This window comes from Eurytemora carolleeae, unplaced genomic scaffold, assembly GCF_000591075.1.
Source record: "Eurytemora carolleeae unplaced genomic scaffold, Eaff_2.0 scaffold362, whole genome shotgun sequence".
In the NCBI taxonomy this organism is placed as follows: Eukaryota; Metazoa; Arthropoda; class Copepoda; order Calanoida; family Temoridae; genus Eurytemora; species Eurytemora carolleeae.
Window position 1 is genome coordinate 238983 of NW_019396498.1, and position 21405 is coordinate 260387.

Sequence of the window (21405 nt, forward strand, 5' to 3'; positions counted from 1 at the left end):
GTGGCTAATTTGCGGGTCCTCTGCAAAAGTGAATTGCTGATTTCTTTCCTCAGAAACAATGAATTTATTATTAGAACTAAACAGACAAATGTACGGTTGTGAATCGATTAAAATATCAAGGGTACATTAGTGAATCGAGTAAGATATCTAGGGTACAGTTGTGAATCGAGTAATATATCTAGGGTACGGTTGTGAATCGATTAAGATGTCTAGGGTGCTGTTGTGAATCGATTAAGATATCGAGGGTTCTGTTGTGAATCGAGTAAGATATCAAGGGTAAGGTTGTGAATCGAGTAAGATATCAAGGGTACGGTTGTGAATTGATTAAGATATCAAGGGTACGGTTGTGAATCGATTAAGATATCAAGGGTACGGGTGTGAATCGATTAAGATATCAAGGGTACGGTTGTGAATCGATTAAGATATCAAGGGTACGGGTGTGAATCGATTAAGATCAGTTAGACTAAATATATATTATTCTTTTTAAATTGAGTTAATTTTATTTTCTTGTCAGGGATGTGTTGTGTTGTTGATTTATATAAAGGATTGATGTAAGCTTTGTTTATATCCATCTATCTTTTAATCTAATTATCTATCTATCTTTGTGTCCCATGGGGGAAGGAAAAGGTTAATTATATAAAGAGTGTTTGTTTTGAAACTGATTTTGTCTATCTATCTATCTATCTATCTATCTATCTATTCATCTATCTATCTATCTATCTATTTATATCTATCTATCTATCTATCTATCTATCTATCTATCTATCTATCTATATCTATCTATCTATCTATCTATCTATCTATCTATCTATCTATCTATCTATCTATCTATCTATCTATCTATCTATCTATCTATCTATCTATCTATCTATCTATCTATCTATCTATCTATCTATCTATCTATCTATCTATCTATCTATCTATCTATCTATCTATCTATCTATCTATCTATCTATCTATCTATCTATCTATCTATCTATCTATCTATCTATCTATCTATCTATCTATCTATCTATCTATCTATCTATCTATCTATCTATCTATCTATCTATCTATCTATCTATCTATCTATCTATCTATCTATCTATCTATCTATCTATCTATCTATCTATCTATCTATCTATCTATCTATCTATCTATCTATCTATCTATCTATCTATCTNATAGAAATACAGATGGATAAAAAGATATATATAAAGATACATCTATGTGTGGACCGGACTCAGGTTCGATGGATTGCAAATTATGTGAATTATATTATATATGTATGAACCATGAAACGGACTGGCGAGAATGTTGAGAAAAGTATATTTAGAATAATTGCTAAGCCTGAGGATGACAGTTTTACAGATTCTAAATGGAAACATGAGAGTTCTGTCATTACAGGGTGTTTCTATTCATTGCAGGGTGTTTCTGTTCAATAAAGGGTGTTTCTATGCATTGCAGGGTGTTTCTCTGCATTACATGGTGTTTCTCTGCATTACAGGGTGTTTCTCTGCATTGCAGGGTGTTTCTGTTCAATAAAGGGTGTTTCTATGCATTACAGGGTGTTTCTATTCATTACAGGGTGTTTCTCTGCATTGCAGGGTGTTTCTGTTCAATAAAGGGTGTTTCTATGCATTACATGGTGTTTCTATTCATTACATAGTGTGTCTAAAGCTTGTTTTTGTGCATTACATGGTGTACTGTACATTACAGGGTGTTTCTATGCAAAACAGGGTGTTTCTGTGCATTAAAACGGGTTTCTGTGCAATACAGGGTGTTTCTGTGCATTACAGGATGTTTCTATGCATTACAGGGTGTTACGGTATGCGTTACTGAGAATTTAATTTGCTTGTTATGATGGTTAAGTGTTTTCATTTTTTATCTTAATGTCATTTTATATTTTGATGAACCTCACTTTTCCCTGGAAAGTGCATCAGTAGGGGAAAGTGCATCAGAAGGGGAAAGTGCAGATCGCACAGATTTATGATCATTATTATTCTTTCAGAAGTTTTCAATGTGTATTAAATGTCTTTTTCTGATAGGATTATTTTAGTTCTCCCTTTGAGGCTACAGCAGTTCTCAAACATGTATTCTATCTTTGCTTTATATAACTCTGTTCTATTGTAGTACACACCTACTCCATAGCAAGTACTCGAACGTATCTATCCAGATACATTCGTCCGCTATCAAACTCAACCAGGACTGAATCCCAGGCTCTAAATGCCACACAGCCCAGGGACACAAGCGTAGCTATGAAACAAGCATATCGATACCAAATGATGGGGACGATCCAGTGCTCTAAATGCCACACAAGAACACAAGCCTAGCTATCAACACGCTATATATATCAACCCCAAATGATGGGGGACGATCCAACCTGGTTATACATCAACACAAGGTTTCAGGATCACTCTCTCGTAATAATCAGTACGGAGTTACTCTGTAAACTGACTTTATTCAAATATCTTATATCTTAAGTTAACATGAATTGGCATGATTACAATTCCTCCGTCGTTATCCATATCACATGATTAAGACAATCATATTACGTATTTACCACACAGTTAAAGTTTAATGTACGTATTTATAAGATTAGAGAGAATAGATATAACGTAGTTAATCTCTCTTCACTCATGTTTAACATGGTTAAATCTAAACATGCTACTCACGCACTTCTGACCCTTCAGTGAAAGTAAATTCAACCTAAAGTCTGACCGAGTCAACCTTGTTGCACCGGCTAGTCCTATTGCGTGTCTGCTTTATTTACCCACTGTCCAGGCGATACAGTACAAACTGGGACTGGAAAGGTTGACCCGGCTCGGAAATTCAAATGTACTACGGCTGCCCGTGTACGCATTGAATTGAAACTCAGTTTAAATGAATAATGTCATTATATCTTCATAAATTCATAAATTGTTAACAACGTACTGCAGGTTTACAGAATATTATGTTTACACTATTCTATTCTCAAACATTTATTCTATCTATGCTTTATATAATTCTGTTCTATTCTATTCTAAAACATTTATTCTATCTATGCTTTATATAATTCTGTTCTATTCTATTATATTCTAAAACATTTATTCTATCTATGCTTTAAATAATTCTGTTCTAAAACATTTGTTCTATCTATGCTTTTCATTATTTTGTTCAATAATATTCTAAAACATTTATTCTATCTATGCTTTATGTCATTATTTTCTATTCTATTTTATTCTATTTTATCTATTCTGTTATATTCCATGCTTTTTTATATCATAAAACTAACTGTTTATGCTCATGTCATAGTGTCTACTATAACTTTTTAGTATTACAAAGCTTACTGTCTAATTCTGTTTTCTGCTGTTCACTAAGTACTTTTTTGTATCACAAAACTTAATGTTCATGTCTGTGTTCTATTGTCTTTACTGTTAATTATTTACTATCACTATCTATTGACTACTTAATGCCCACTGTCAACTGTCTATTTAATGCCCACTGTCAACTGTCTATTTAATGCCCACTGTCAACTGTCTATTTAATGCCCACTGTCAACTGACTATTTAATACCCACTGTCTACTGTCTATATAATACCCACTGTCTACTGTCTATTTAATGCCCACTGTCTACTGTCTATTTAATGCCCACTGTCAACTGACTATTTAATACCCACTGTCTACTGTCTATTTAATCCCCACTGTCGACTGTCTATTTAATGCCCGATGTCTACTGTCTATTTGATGCCCACTGTCTACTGTATATTTAATGACCACTGTCAACTGACTATTTAATGTCCACTGTCAACTGACTATTTAATGTCCACTGTCTACTGTCTATTTAATGCCCGATGTCTACTGTCTATTTGATGCCCACTGTCTACTGTCTATTTAATACCCACTGTCTACTGTCTATTTAATGCCCACTGTCAACTGTCTATTTAATGTCCACTGTCAACTGACTATTTAATGTCCACTGTCTACTGTCTATTTAATGTCCGCTGTCTACTGTCTATTTAATGCACACTATCAACTGACTATTTAATACCCACTGTCTACTGTCTATTTCATCCCCACTGTCGACTGTCTATTTAATGCCCACTGTCTACTGTCTATTTAATGCCCACTGTCAACTGACTATTTAATGACCACTGTCAACTGACTATTTAATGTCCACTGTCAACTGACTATTTAATGCCCACTGTCAACTGTCTATTTAATGCCCACTGTCAACTGTCTATTTAATGCCCACTGTCAACTGACTATTTAATACCCACTGTCTACTGTCTATTTAATACCCACTGTCTACTGTCTATTTAATACCCACTGTCTACTGTCTATTTAATACCCACTGTCTACTGTCTATTTAATGCCCACTGTCAACTGAATATTTAATACCCACTGTCTACTGTCTATTTAATCCCCACTGTCGACTGTCTATTTAATGCCCACTGTCTACTGTCTATTTAATGCCCACTGTCAACTGACTATTTAATACCCACTGTCTGCTGTCTATTTAATCCCCACTGTCGACTGTCGATTTAATGCCCGATGTCTACTGTCTATTTAATGCCCGCTGTCTACTGTCTATTTAATGCCCACTGTCTACTGTCTATTTAATGCCCACTGTCAACTGTCTATTTAATCCCCACTGTCAATTGACTATTTAATCCCCCCTGTCTACTGTCTATTTAATGCCCACTGTCAACTGTCTATTTAATGCCCACTGTCTACTGTCTATTTAATACCCACTGTCAACTGTCTATTTAATGCCCGCTGTCTACTGTCTATCTAATGCCCGCTGTCAACTGTCTATTTAATGCCCGCTGTCTACTGTCTGTTTAATCCCCACTGTCAACTGACTAGTTAATACCCACTGTCTACTGTCTATTTAATACCCACTGTCAACTAACTACCGACTGTCTACATTCTACTGTCTTTTGTCTCGAGTCTACTGTTTACCGTTTGTTTTCTACTCCCTATTTTCTGCTGTTTAAAAACTAGTCTCTAATCATTTTAAAAAACGATTATATTTATTTGCTTCGGTCAACTTTCTACTCTAACTTCTATCACAAAATTTTCTGTCTATTGTCGACATTCGCCATACACCATTTTTGCTGTCTAATTGAAAGAGTGTTAAGCAAAGTGTGATGTATGAATATATTGTAGCGTACATCACATATATTTACTTTACTCTAAACACATTAAAAACATAAAGTATTAATATTCCTTTCAGACATCATGAATATTTCATCTTTATTGCCACTCTTTTTTACCTGCAATTTACACTCTCAGTTTAAAGGTTGACATAAATTTTGAAATCACATGGTTTGAAGTCTCCTATATCCTGTATCCTGTATATCCTGTATGTCCTGTATCCTCACCCCTCGGAGGTAAACCATCTAATGGAGAAAGCCTAGGATGGAAAGCAAGGTTACAACGTTGTTCTATCTTTCAAACCATCTAACTCTTCGTAGTCTTCCATACATATTCGCTTATATTGCCTTTCCCCATCGTTGCCTTTGTTATTAAGATAATTTTTATGCCTAAAGGGACAGTAAGCGTAATTTCAACCGACCCTTCATGCAAAGATTGCAATGCCCGATTTACAAGGGTACCATTGAAACCTTAATAAAAATATTGAAGACTCGAAAAGCGTTTAATTCTCATAATGTCTCTTTTTCCTCTTATAAGCAAAAATAGGCAAGTCACTTTAGTACAGAACCCGCAAATGAAAATATACAGTTTAAATAAACTAAAGTATGGCTATCAATTCATTTTTGATCAGACAACGCATATTTTTAGAGATACCGTTGTAGATGGGGCATTGCCATCTTTGAATGGATGGTCACTGCAAATTGTCCTTTCAAAGATTTATATATACACGTATATATTACATATTATAAGATCGGGGGCGTATCCATTGTAACATTCGACATTTTGTAATTTGGGCGTTTTTGTCTACCTTTTGTAATGTTCCACGTTTTGTATCATTGACGTTTTGAATTGTATAGGCCATTTTTTATTTGACGTTTTGTAGCTGCTGTTTTTTGACGTTGAGTTCACCCAGTCTGCCCCCTACCCTCCTCACCTGCGAAAGGGAAAATAGTATATGCTGCTTTTACCGATGATCAAACCGAGCTAGGCTATGGATATAGAATTCAGCGGCTAAATTCAGGAAATCATTCTGTCTTAAATATACTGATTACAGCATTTTAACCTAAAATAGATTCTGCAGCTTTGACTTAGACTGAGGTCCTGTAACACAAAAGTTTTATTCTCAGGGAAAACTATGAATTGGGAATTTTTTTATGATCCAAATATTTTTCACTAGGCTGTTGGTAGATTTTAAAAATCACAATTTTTTTCATACATCTAAAAACATAATTTGGCATGTTTTCATGGATGAATTTTCAAAATCTAAACACAAATTAAATTTTTAAAACCATTTCTAAAGCCGTGTTAGGTTTATTTTCTTAATTAATCTCCAGACGAAGATGGGTTCAAGCTAGTATACTTTAAAAACAGAATGTATTTTTTTAAGTCGACATAAACCAAGAAAAAGTTGAAATAGTTGATAAAAAGGTAGTTCATGCAGCATGTTCAGGATTTGATGAGACAGGGCAATAGCATAATTGGAAATTATTTTCAAACCTTATTATCTATAAATAGGATTAGATTTGCGGCTCTATAAAGGGGTTTTGCGCACCTTTACCGCTTGTTAACTAGTACTTTGCATTTTTAAATTATTGAACAAAGAAACTAAATCTTTGCCACAAACTTATTTTTCTAATTCCCTTATCTTTGCAACCTTGTTGTAAACCTTTGTTATTTTAAACTTAGATTTTTGATCTAAAGGATTACAGAATCACACATTGAGTTGCAAAGATATCGGAATTAGAAAATTCTTCCTTGAAAGGTTTAATTTAATTTCTAAGGGATAAATTAGAACTATAACTGGCAATGTCAATACTCCACGAAAGGACCTATACAAATTTGATTTTATTTGATTTAGCGTTTTGGTATTTATAGAATAGAAACCAACAAACAAACAAACCAAAAGACAAACCAAACTATTTACCAATTATACCCAAAGAAAGGATGTCTAATTGTATTGCTTATGAAGTCATTATTGACTAGAGTAATTAATGATTTACCTTCATAGGGCGCACAAATTACTCGACGTTTTCCAACTTTCGAACCAACCCCTTTTTTTCTTTCAATTTTTCTTCATTTTTACGATTATGGGTAAGTTCAACAAATTACAATTGTATATTTTCAGATCTCATAACTTTATTCATTAATACATAGACATGTAAGTGTGATTTGAAGAAAGAGTACAGGGAAAGTTGAAACAGTTTTGGTAAAAAAAATGTAGGCAAAGAAGACAACTTTTGGTTACCAAATACAGGGTTAACCACAAAGATATGAAGGATAAATAGAATCTTAGGTATTTAATGTGCAAAAACACGGTTAAAGCTACAGGGAATCATCAATAATGTAATACTATTCTGTACAGTCGTCTCTGAACTCATATCGTTTGTGGGTATAACTCTTAACCGACTTATGCTATGGAAGATAAATCCAAATGTCGTCACACAAAGAAAATTTTCCATTTTCTTTCACAGCTCATTAAAATTAGGAAATAGTTTACAACTTTTTTTCATCCTTTATCTCCTCCAATATATCCCCAACTCCCCCCCCCCACTCCCTTCCCATCAAAATCCTCTACCCCTAGTTCAAAAGGGGTCGGAGACTAAATATTAGTCAAAAAGGATTAAGAAAATGGAAAGAAGAGAAGGAAAATACTGTTAATCACTCTGGCTTTTTACAATTTAGAATAAAGAGTTAGTAATCAAAGAACAGTTAAAATTTCATGAAAACAAGCGTTTAATAAAGCGATTTTCATAATTGATGCCAATTACTTGAAAGCAGTCTACTTGTCCACTTGTCCAGTTAAAAAAAAAGATTTCCAAAAAAGTGCCCACTGGGCACTGCCCAGTCCTGGGAAAGCAGTCTACTTGTCCAGTATCATAAACAAAAGAAGTCCTGAGAGTGCTCTGGTGAGGACGGAACAAGTAAATACCTGGGAATGACAAGGGATCACCTCAAAGATCGTTATTTCCTAAAATTCCGCCTCAATCTCCACAAAAATGTCACGGAATTACCTTTGGAGCTGACCTTGACTACAAATTTCTCAGGATCCAACTGCACATATCACCAAGAAAAACGTCCTCTCTGTAGCCTGCCAATTGTACGATCCAACAGGACTTGTCCGTTCCGTTAATGTTCTCTATTTATTCCGTTAATGTTCTCTATTTGTTCAGTTAATGTTCTCTATTTGTTCCGTTAATGTTCTCTATTTGTTCAGTTAATGTTCTCTATTTGTTCCGTTAATGTTCTCTATTTGTTCAGTTAATGTTCTCTATTTGTTCCGTTAATGTTCTCTATTTGTTCCTTTATTGTTCTCAATTTTTCAGTTAATTGTCTCTATTTGTTCCGTTAATGTACTCTATTTGTTCCGTTAATGTTCTCTATTTGTTCTATTAATGTTCTCTATTTGTTCCGTTAATGTTCTCTATTTGTTCCGTTAATGTTCTCTATTTGTTCCGTTAATGTTCTCCATTTGTTCAGTTAATGTTCTCTATTTGTTCCGAGTTCAGTGAGATCTGCAAAGCTCCGCAGTGCTCTTTCAATACCATGCTGTCCGAGGAACGAACCAACAGATTCGGTTTCGCAATGAAAGAGATCCTGCTCACCAGAAATATGTCCTTTCCTTGCCAGATTATCATAAACTACTCCGCCCAGCTCTTCATCCTCTTTGATGGCAGCCTGCAAGGATATAGTGCCTGCGTCTATGCCTGCTCAAATGGTCAGTTTAAACTCATTTCCAGTTCAGCCAAGATATTGGGGAAATCTGCATTATCTGAATGGAGCAGAAGATATGCCAGGAACTGTTCAACATATCCCTCTCCCCCCTTAGACTCGGAGATAATCCTGAACATGAGCACTAAAAACGATCCTGCTGGTCCTCCGGCTCCAGTGTTCCATGGGACCAGATTCATGGAAATCTCCACTGTTTACTGTTGTATATATGCATATATGCATTACTGTTACTGTAGTGATTCTGCACTTTTTGCATGGACACGACTGTAGTTTAGATATATCTAGTTATTTATGACAAATTTGAATGTTTATTTGGAAAAAAGTGCATGCCAAGAAATTTGCAACAAATCATACTGCAATTTTAATCTGTGAAAGGAGTGGGCCCTGAGCCCTTGCTCCATTAACATGAGATTCTCATAAACCAAAAAGAATTTGTTTTTGAAGACAACAAATTGGATTTATCACTGAACCATAGCTTTGGAACCCAAAATTCAAATTCAAAAGTCACAAAAGCAAACTTAGAATTTTAAAACTAATTTCTAAGAACATTCCTGTGGTTCTAACGAGTTACCCAAATATAAAACAGTTACCCAATAAAAATTTATGGCAAATCGGGTTCATGAGTTATAATCGGACAAATAAATAGATAAACAGAGACTTCTACTTTATATATTTCTTGTTTGGGTACCCAGCTTTGCCTGAAAATTATAAAAGTCAACCTAATCAATTTAGAATTTTTAAAACCAAGCTAAGGGAATTTTCGTGGTTCTACCGAGTTCCTCAATCAATCAATCCCCGTTCAATGGGTTCATGAGTTATGATTAGACATACAACAAACAAATAGAAGTAAATACTTACATATATTTACTTACTAAGGGCTTGGGAACCCAGCTTTGTCTGAAATTTTCCCTATAAAGTTCAACACACACAACTGAGAACTTTTTAAACCATGGTTCTATACTGAACTGAACTCCACAATCAAAAGTTAAGAAAAATCGGTCCAGAGGTTTATGAGTTATGATCAAACTTCCAAACAAACTTGACAAATAGAAAGACAAATAGTTTATACATATTGATAAATAAATATACACTACAAAATTTAAAAGGTTATAGTGTTGAGGTAGAGCTTAATGAGGCTTAAGTATATATGAATATAAACTATGGCATAGTTGCTTGAAAGGAGATAAAAAGAGAGGTCAGAACAGAAAGAGGAAGAGGGGATAGGGAAATTTATCAGAACTAGCCTTATAGGGCGCTTCGCGCCCATCTTCTAAATTAATTGTGAACATGTTCTCTTTGTGTACATCGTAAAACAAAACAAAAATAATTCGCGGATTTTCACAAAAAATTCATGGATTTTCAAAATTTTCAAAAATTTAACGAAGATCGAATTTTGATGGAGACAAATATTAGAAATTTTGATCACTCATAAACCTACCCTGTGGTCACGTGATGTCCCACAAAAAATTTGGGCCCGATCGGTTCAGCCGTTTTGACGTTTATTGGACACAAACAAACAAACAGACAAACAGACAAACAAGCCAAATTTATATATAGAAGTGGGAGAGAAGGAAGGAAAAGAAGGCATAATGTAGTAGAAAAAGGAAAGTTAGAAAAAGGAAGGGCATTGCTGAAAGAGGAGAGAGGAGGAAAGTAAAAGTGTAATAAAAATTACGTAACACGATATCTGTAAACCTGAACTATGTTATTACCTATATACGTTTGTAAAACCCTACGTAAAACCCATTATTCATTTGAACTGTGCTTCAAATCAATACGTAGCATGATTAGCTTAATCATGTGATGTAAAATACTGTACATTTTAATTGTGTCTCTTTTAACTGTGCTGTAATCATGAAAAATGATTATCTTAATCATATGATATAGATATACTTTATGGAGTAGGGCATTTATTACAAAAGTAGAGAAAGCAGAAAAAGGAGAAGATGAAAGAATGAGGAGATCATAATAGTAGAATGAAGAGGATAGCATAGCATAATAGTAAAACAAGAGGGAGGTAGGAGGAAGATGGAGTGAATACAGAAATGAGGGGAAAGAAGAAAAAGGAGGAAAAGAAGAAGGAGGACATTGCAGAAAGAGGGAAACAGAAGAAAAGAAGAGGGAGGGAAATCAGAATGAGGGGGAGGGCATTAAATCAGGAAGAGAGTTTTTAGTAAACGCCTACTCCATAACAATTTCTCAGTATCTATACAGGTACAGTTCAGTGTCTCTTATATCACCACATATCACCTATGTATAGCCCATTGTAGTCCCGATTCAAGGACTTTACATTATAATGTATCCCTCTGTAAAGTTCTGCATTATATCTCTAAAGTCTTGAGTAGTTTCCTGAAACAATTCCCTATTGTAGCCTAATGTAGTCCCGATTCAAGGACTATACATTATAATGTATCCCTCTTAAAGTCCTGAGGAGTGAGTAGTCTCCTGAAGACTATCATTATAGTCCTCCGTCCTCTTTATTCACCCCCAACCTTCCTTTCCAAATTATCTCCCCTTAGTCTTCATGGGGGTTGCAGGAAGACATGCCAAACATTTGCATAAAGCATATGCTATACTTGTTTTTTCATGAAGGTGAGGGGAGGGATATTTTAGTAAGATGAAAGTGAAATACTATGGTAAAACTTGAAAATAAATGGCTCGAAGCGCCAAGAAAACTATTCAACTACTTTTTAAGGGGGAAAGCACACCTATCCAGGTGGGTGCAAGCTCATTTTTAGTCACCACACCTGATGTTAACATTTGCCCGTAAATCCTAGGGGGGCAAGAGGACTACTGCCCCCCCCCCTGTGTCGCCTGAAAGGAAGGGTATATTAGTATATATAAGGGGGTAAATGTAGAAAAAGGAGCATTGCAGAAAAAATGGAGAAAGGAGGAGCAAGAAATGTGAGGGAGAGATAGTAGAAAGAGCAGAAGAGAGAGAGAGAGAGAGAGGATGTATACACATTGATTTTGGTCGACGTTATAGATTTGTATGATTTTGTGCAGATCTGTGTCAGTGTAAAATCAAGAACAAAGACACAACGTTCGTTTGAAATCAACTAAACTCTTTCGTATGTTTCTTACATTCGTCCGTGCAAAACAAGAACCCATGCACAACATAACATTTTCGGCCAAGTTGGCCGGTGGACGCGTGACAGCGAAAATATCCGTCTTACGCGTATACAATAATATTTGCAGTGACCAGCTGAGAGTCCAGTCCAGTTTGAATTGAACCGTAGCTATGAGTAGGCAGCCGCTGCAAGGTGACTCATGCCCTGGCTAGTGCGCAGGCGCAGCACTGCATGTGTATACTGTATACTTTCTGCCTAGGAAAGAGATACATTACTGTTTGTGTTGCTTCAAATACTTGAGATAAATTCAAGTTTTGTGAAAATATTTCTACTATACAGGGTCTAGAAGAAGTTAAAAAACCTGCATGAATGTTTAGTGAACAACTTGACGAGTGAAAGGTTTAGAAAAAGCGAGTTTTACGTGAACAAATACGATATATTCGTTAATTTAAGTTATTCATGGGAGAGCGGTTAGAATCGTTAGCTAGTATTTCAGCCGTTGAAGCGAATAGTATGAGAATAAGGTATTTTTCTACAATTTACTTTATGATAAATTAATTTATATAATAATCGTTGTGTTATGCTAATGTATGTATTTAATGTAATGTATGTATAATCAATTGTGATCAAAGAAAGCTAGTTTCTCATTTGAATTCAACGTCGGAAGGAGAGATATGCAAAACCTCAGAATCTAGACACACCTTTCTTAAATATATTATTTATCTATAGATTTATCTTCAAATAAATAGATGCTTTCCAGATCATACGTTGCCCTTTTGCATGTTGTACACTATGAACTCGGAACATTGGTACACGGAGTACATATAGTGTACGTTAATATGGTCCTTGTGTGCAAATTATGTGTATTAAACAAAACAAAAAAGTATGTACATTGTAATTGTAAGTAAATGCGTGAAACAATGGCAATATCGTCAGATGAGTAAATGCAACAAAAGCAGAATATAGTTGTGTAGGGAATTTACAAAAACAGTTTACAACAGCTTCGGGAGGAATATGTAAACAAACCACAACCTATAAGCAGTACTGTGGTTGTTTACATTACTCCCAGAAAGTGCAGTAAACTTATTTTCGGTATATTCCTAGAGAACGACCAAAGCAAAACAAATTTCTTTTTTAAAGAAGTATATTAAATTGAGTCGAGAAAATGAAATGCATTTTGGGAGATTGGTAGAAATTCTTTATTTTGAAGAAGGGGGATTACAATTTCTTGTAATTGTAGTAAACTTTTTTTATGAATTCAAATGATCTAACGTAAATAAACCCATAAAGAAAACGGAAGAACCAGAGGAAATACATTACGAAACTAAGCAAAAAATCTAAAAAAGGAGGTGCTTAAGTGTACTGTCGAGATAATTTAAAGTTATCTTTCATTTTAAGAATTACATTTACCCCTCCTCCCTAGAAAATTCTTATATATGCCCCTGAGTACATGCCAGATTTGCAACATGACATTCTTTTAACAATGAGGAATATATCCTCGGTTTTCTATATTCAAAAAATATACATTCTGTCAATTTCCGTCCGTGTCTTTGTTGCACAAATCTGTTAGTCAAATACTATACTATACTATACTGTTTCTTGGATTGATGTCAAATTTATTTAAATAAAGGTTTACTTGAAATTTGACCGACAGTTCCTTTAATTAATAATTATATATATATATCCCCCATAACGCCTTTATTGTTATAAAGTGCATTTATTGAATATATGATATGAGCCCGGAATGGTTTGTACACACGACCTAAATGCATGCTCCTCTCTTATCAATTCTATTGTTTATATAACTAATATCCTAACCCACAAATTCAACATGGGGATACATTTATCAAGGGGAGTTGGGGGGGGGGGAGTTAGCTTCTTAATTCTTAGGTCCTTTGATGACTAGAACCTAGATACCTAGTTCTAGTTCATGTATCTACCTTTAAACCTAGTTCTATAGTTCATATTCCTACCTAGATACCTAGTTCTAGTTCATTTTTACCTTAATACCTAGTGCTAGTTCATATTCCTACCTAGATACCTAGTTCTATTTCATGTATCTACCTAGATACCTAGTTCTAGTTCATGTACCTACCTAGATACCTAGTTCTAGTTCATATTCCTACCTAGTTTTATATTTCAAGTTCCTACCTAGATACATAGTTCTAATTCATGTACCTACCTAGATACCTAGTTCTAGTTCATATTCCTACCTAGTTTTATATTTCAAGTTCCTACCTAGATACCTAGTTCTAGTTCATGTTCCTACCTAGATACCTAGTTATAGTTCATGTTCCTACCTAGATACCTATTTCTAGTTCATATTTACCTTAATGCCTAGTGCTAGTTCATATTATACGTTGCCCTTTTGCATGTTGTACACTATGAACTCGGAACATTGGTACACGGAGTACATATAGTGTACGTTAATATGGTCCTTGTGTGCAAATTATGTGTATTAAACAAAACAAAAAAGTATGTACATTGTCATTGTAAGTAAATGCGTGAAACAATGGCAATATCGTCAGATGAGTAAATGCAACAAAAGCAGAATATAGTTGTGTAGGGAATTTACAAAAACAGTGTACATTGTNATAGTTCATGTTCCTACCTAGATACCTAGTTCTATATTTCATGTTCCTACATAGATACCTATTCTAGTTCATGTTCCTACCTAGATACCTAGTTCTATAAGTTCATGTTCCTACCTAGATATGTAGTTCTAGTTCATGTTCCTACCTAGATACCTAGTACTAGTTAATGTTCCTACCTAGATTTGTAGTTCTAGTTCATTTTCCTATCTAAATACCTAGTTCTAATGTTCATGTTCCTATCTAGATACCTTGTTTTAGTTCATGTCCCTACCTAAATACCTAGTTATAGTTCATGTTCCTATCTAGATACCTTGTTCTAGTTCATGTTCCTACCTAGATACCTAGTTATAGTTCATGTTCCTACCAAGATACCTAGTTATAGTTCATGTTCCTACCTAGATACCTAGTTCTATAGTTCATGTTCCTACCTAGATACCTAGTTCCTAGTTCACGTTCCTACCTAGATACCTAGTTCTAGCTCATGTTCCTATCTAGATACCTAGTTCTATAGTTCATGTTCCTACCTAGATACCTAGTTCCTAGTTCATGTTCCTACCTAGATACCTAGTTCTAGTTCATGTTCCTACCTAGATACAGTTTTATAGTTCAAGTTCCTTCCAAGATACCTAGTTCTACTTAATGTTCCTACCTAGATACCTAGTTCTACTTAATGTTCCTATCTAGATACCTAGTTCTAGTTCTAGTTGTACCTAGATAGTTTGGAAACCTGAGCCGCCATGTTCTACTTTATATATATTTTGTAATTCTAGTAGTTATACACTCCCCCAAATCTGATGTTCCTTTTCTCTCTATACACCCCCCCTTCCCTTCTTTCATCCATCATCCCCCTCTTCTTATCCTCAAAATAACAAGGGTTGTGTATTTACAGCTGGACCCTTAAACCATCAAATAGGAAAACGACTGTTGTGATCATGTAAAATAAATATTTAAAACAGAAATGGTGCACGGTACGTAGACCCATTTTATTAATTGAAATTCATTTAATTAGTTGATTTTTAAGCTACTTGTGAAACTATTTGATTTATGACTACCAGCAAATACTCAAAATATTGCTGAAATGTCGTCTTCCAAATCCACATGTGTCCTCCTATAGTTTCCCCTCTCCTTAATAATTCATGTACTTCATTTGGAGAAATAGTTTTTAATGGTGAATTCCATCGAACCTATGTAAGAAAGTTTCCGGGGAAAAAACCAGAATAAAAAACTTTGGAAAAAAGTCTGAACTCTCTCAAGTCCTTGCAAAAAATGTCGCTGGAAATAAAGTCCTGTGTTTTGGATTCCTGGGACTTTTATCCCTAAATAGTACGGGGGCTGCCAATTAAGTCTTAGGAAATAAAGTCCTGAAGAAAATATATCCGAAGTAAAAATAAACCAAGAAATAAAGTCCAAAATCTTGTAAAAATGAGGTCAAGTGTAAAAAAAGACTTTTTTTATTTATTTGTACTTTGAACATAGCCATGGGTATTTTTAATATCAATTTATTTTGCATGGTTGTAATTGTAAACATCCTTTGTTCCCATGCATTTTCTACCATAATAGGAATTTTTTATCCGGGGATGTTTATGTATATAATCACCGGAGCCAGAAAAAAAGTTCTAGAAAATAAAGTCACAAATTGGGAGGAGTTTATTTCCAGAATTTTTGAGAAAAGGACTTTTTTCCACAGGACTTTCTTAGTTCTTAATATTAGGACTTTTTTCCGGAAACTTTTTTCCAAGAACTTTTTGGGCGGTTACCAATCCATCAAGTTCTTAGAATCCGGATCTTTAAAAATAGATGAACCACTAATTTGCATCCAAGAAGTTAAAAATATGAAATTTTTTCATTTTTTTCTTAAAATAAGTGAATACTTAAAAAAATATCAATGACCTGGATCCGGATCCGAATCCATATCCATTTGTTTAGGCTAAACCAAGATTCGGATCCGCATTAATATGATCTTAGGCACTGCTTTCTTTCCGTCTTTAAATTATTTGTGATTCTCAAGATTCATCAATCTATTTATTATGTGTATGAGTTCATGGTTATTGATTATCCCTTGAAATACATTTAATCTTGTTTTTCTTAAAATGTGACCATCCGTTCATTTCCTTAATTTAGCGTGAATAAATAGGAATTTATTTTAATATTGTTTTTATACTTGGATCAATTTTCATGCTGAGGCTAGGACTTAAAACAAGTAAATCGTAAATTAATGATTTGAACTTAAAAACAGATTATTAAATATAGCAGTGAAGTAAGTGCAAGTGAAAAACAAAATTCTTGGAACCTATTTTTATACTTTGCTTGTCTGTTTGGGCGTTTGTTTATTTGTAACCGATTAACGTCTGAACCGATCGGGCCCACATTTTTTTGGAACTTCACACGATCCTAGGGAAGGTTTATGGATGGTAAGAATTGAAAAAATTGCCCTTAATTTTTTTTTTGGATTTCTGTATATCACGAAAAAAACTCGATTAAAGAGCAATAATAAAAGTTAAAATCTAAGTAGGATAGATGCCTGATAAGGAGGGGGGAGAAGGCCCCTCTTATTCTATCAATTGTTTGTCCTTGACGGAAAGAATTTGATAACTGAAAAATCTTAAAAGTTCTATGTTTTAGAACACTGTATACAGGGTGTTTTAGAACACTGTATACAGGATGTTTTAGAACACTGTATACAGGGTGTTTTAGAACACTGTATACAGGGTGTTTTTGAACACTGTATACAGGGTGTTTTAGAACACTGTATGCAGGGTATCGCAAAAGAGAAAAAAAGTGCAAAAGGTATCCTATACTGTACAGGATTTCCGATAATAATATTTTGAGCCCTTAGTTCCCAGTGATATGTACTACAGCAAGTCTTAAAATAATATAATATATGATAATATGTAGATGATAGGCATCGTGTTACAGTAATAGTTAAAGCTTTTTTATCACGCTAATATAACATTTTGTTCCTTGACCTTGCAATCTGTGACTTCCTATCTCAATTTGAACAATAAAACATTAATTTTTCACTTTTTCTCTATAATACTTTTTTTGTTGGAGAATGCGTGTTAATTTAAAAAAAATACAACTCCGTAAGTTTAAAGATTGTTAAATAATAGACCAAAGATGAATTGAATTCAAATCTCGCCCTGGTTAGTCCAGGGTGTCATTTTAACTGTTTTACCTAACAGTGGTCCAAAGATTGCAGCTTCTAACGTAAAAATCATTAAATATTTTGCCAATGACTTATTGCAAACTAAAGCTTATTACAAGTGCTTTGTAGTTTTAAAATGTACATGTTTTGGGCTACACAAACTATAATTGAGGTCAACAAATTTGTTTTCAAGTTTAAACTTGCAAATCTTAAAGTTTTAAAAACTATTTTTCGGATACTTTACCTCATATGAATAATTTACTTTTAACAAAAATTAAAATTCTGAGTTGTTAAAATTGTCACACAAAAAAGTTAAAACGAAAGGGGAATTTTGTTTACCAAAAAACTGTTTTCTTTAAGAAGAATAAAGTATAAATCCTTTTTTTTAAGAATTCAAATAAAAAATTGTAATCCATGAATATGTGCTTTCCCCTCCTTCTTGTAATCTTTTAGATTCTAGGTAGCACATGTGTTTATAAGGAAGGGGTGTATATCTTTCAGAATTTTTGATGAATTGGGGGAAAAATAAAAATTTGACATACAAAGGCAAATATTTTTAATACTTTTTAATTTTTCACCCTAAAATTCAATTATTTTGCCCAATTCAGCGAATAACGCCATAGCATAATTGTTTCCGCACCGCGCAAACATAATCATTTTTCGAGGTTAAAGGGACTGTTTTCACAATGTAAAATGGACTCTTCATAAAAAGAAAACCTTTAATGATTTACAATTCTATATCTTTGAAACGACGGTGAGGATATTCTTTTCTTTCTATAACAAATCTGAGCTGAAAACTTTAGAATTGTGGATATTGAGATCAATGCTTGATCTCCTCTCTTTATTAATCTTCCGGCTAATTTAATCTAACGTTATATATCTGGGAAATCGTCTAAACTGCAACCAATCAGAGTGTTTATCGTAGAAACCGAACAGCCAATCAGAAGCCAAGAAATTTCAAAATGTTGGCACTTAATTAATCTCATATTGTTCGAATAAAGCGGGGATATCCAAGAGAGAAGATTAAGCAGAAAATAAAAAGTTTCCACAGACCACAAAGATTTAGATACAGAGATTTAGCAATCGTGATTCCAATACAAGAGTTATCAGCTCAGGACGAATTCTGTAGTAATCCACATGTTGGATATTGAGAAACAGAAAAACGAAACTATTCGTTTTGAATAGTATACTTGACTTTGAGAAAGTATAAAAACAACGAAAATTAAAAAGACCGAATGTTCAAAAATGTTATTTCTTTAATGCTGTATGATTGTAATTAATAATTCTGAATTACGATGATTTGTTGTTAAGTAATTTTTATATGTACATAACAATACCATTTTTTATATGTACATAACAATACCATTTTTTATATGTACATAACAATACCATTTTTTATATGAACATAACAATACCATTTTTATATGAACATAACAATACCATTTTTATATGAACATAACAATACCATTTTTATATGTACATTACAATACTATTTTTATATGTACATTGCAATACCTTTTTTTATATGTACATTACAATATCATTTTTGTATGTACATAACAATACCATTTTTATATGAACATAACAATACCATTTTTGTATGTACATAACAATACCATTTTTATATGTACATAACAATACCATTTTTGTATGTACATAACAATACCATTTTTATATGAACATAATAATACCATTTTTATATGTACATAACAATACCATTTTTGTATTTTCTAGCCTTAAAACAGAATGCTTTGTGCAGACCTAATGATTAGGTGTTTAGCATAGAAGATAGTGTCGCCAATTATGACGTTGCTATTTCTTCTTATTGAATTTTAGATCCATTTGTCCATCTTTTATAAAACTTTTTTGTCTGTTATTTTAGCGACCTTCGCCTTTAATTTTTTAAGTTTTCCCTGACGACTATTATTTAGTCAAAATACATGACTTTGCTGGTCTCAAGCACAATATGGGTTTGCGTACACGGAGGGTCGAATCTTTCTTCGTGCGTGGTGCGTACGATATGGAATTTACAGTTTCTTACGCATGGATTGCAGCAAGAAATATGGGGGAACTTAGTTGGCGTAACGTGACGCAAAAATGAACCCAACAGATGGTTGTATAGAAGCAAAACATAAAGGAAATGGTCAAATTTTGAGGATTTGAAACACCTGAGTTGGTTTGATAACACAGTATTATAAAAGGCATGCAACTTGGGGTTCGTGCGTTGAGGTTTGCGTAACAATATGCGTCATTCATAAAGAATTCGCAAATAAATTTGCTTTGTGGTTTCTGGTTTCTGCAGCTTTATGGAGTTCTATTTAAAATAAAACAATGAGGTGCTTCGGGCGGGGCTGGAAGTGTTACATTAATTATGAACCAAAAATTTAAACTTAAAATTTCGTTTTTTAAATATTTTTTACTATTTATTTTTTTACATTTTATTTTGATCCATATTCGGAACTGGAATAGAATATTTGACTTTAATCCTATAATTTCTATACTTTTTGTTTATTTTTTTTCTCTACAAAATTGGATCAATAAAAAAAATGGCCTTAGTTAATTTACTGCTAGTTGGTGACCTCTGGCCTTTATCATGTTGGTTGGCCTTTATCATGTTGGTTAAGGATTCCCTATATTTCTTTAACCCTAGATTTAAATTAGAGTAGGGATCCGTATAATGTAATTGGTTTTAGGGCCTATTAGTACATGTTCGCTGTACACGCACTGTACATTGTACAGTACATAAAAGATTTGGAAGGTTTTTTACTTTTTTGAAAGAAGTAAGGAACGAACTTCAATTAGACGTTATCAAGGGGAAGGGGCGGCTACTAAAAGGAACAGTGTAAAGACTGCCTAATTAAAAACAGAACAGATTGTTCAAAAATTATTTGTAAAAATGTCCTTTTTAATTAAAGGGATTAAAAGTGTAATTTCCATGCAAAGATGGCAACGCCGCAACGGTATTCTTAAAAGATTTGTTTCATAAAGTATGAAAAAGAGGGTCACTTGAAATTTCTCTTACAGTCCCTTCAAAACTGTATTTTTTATATGGTCATCTATCTGCCTGTCTAGCATATAGCGATAGTGATATCTAAATCATTTATTCAATTAAGATAAAATTCAAATGGGAAAAATCCAGAAAATTTCAAATTTCCTAACCTGGCTTATAGATGTTTAACAGAGGTTTAAAAACAAATATCTAAGTAGAATTTCTAGGATACAACTTTTGTACAATTTTTAACCTGTATACATCTTTGTACACTATTCAGTGTACACTGACAATGTACAATGTACATATCTACTAAAACGAAAAGAAGAAAATATGAGTTTGAAAGTTTGAAAATTCAAGAGTTTAAAAGTTTGCGAGTTTAAAAGTTAGAGAGTTTAAGAGTTTAAAAGTTAGAGAGTTTAAGAGTTGGAAAGCTGCAGAGTTTAAATTTTTAATGTTAATTTTTTCAAAGTTAAAAATTTTTACTTTAAAAGATATGTTTAAGATTTTGAATGTTTGAGAGTTTGAAATTTTGAAAGTTTTGATGTTTGAGAGTTAAAAGCTTGAATGTTTGAGAGTCAAAAATTTGAAAGTTTGAATGTTTTATGGTAAAAAGTTGGAAAGTTTGAATGTTTTATGGTAAAAAGTTGGAAAGTTTGAATGTTTTATGGTAAAAAGTTGGAAAGTTTGAATGTTTGATGGTTAAAAGTTGGAAAGTTTGAATGTTTGATGGTTAAAAGTTGGAAAGTTTGAATGTTT

General features: G+C 33.5%; 2 protein-coding genes across 6 annotated transcripts in view; one reads left to right on the plus strand and one right to left on the minus strand.

Moving 5' to 3' along the window:
* The window catches only part of LOC111704410 (uncharacterized), a 51273-nt gene that overhangs the window by 7084 nt on the left and 22784 nt on the right, over positions 1-21405 (minus strand). Inside the window, exon 1 of one of the 3 annotated variants that reach the window (XM_023476644.1) lies at positions 5238-5349. The exons of the other annotated variants lie outside the window; for them this stretch is intronic. The gene's annotated coding sequence lies outside the window, so the exon portion shown is untranslated. Of the gene's footprint in view, positions 1-5237; positions 5350-21405 lie in introns of those variants that run through there. 3 annotated transcript variants of the gene reach the window in all.
* LOC111704409 (uncharacterized) overlaps positions 11871-21405 on the plus strand; it is a gene marked incomplete at its 3' end in the record, with an annotated part of 34508 nt that continues 24973 nt past the window's right edge. The window contains 2 exon segments of one of the 3 annotated variants that reach the window (XM_023476638.1): positions 11871-12317; positions 12372-12442. 3 annotated transcript variants of the gene reach the window in all.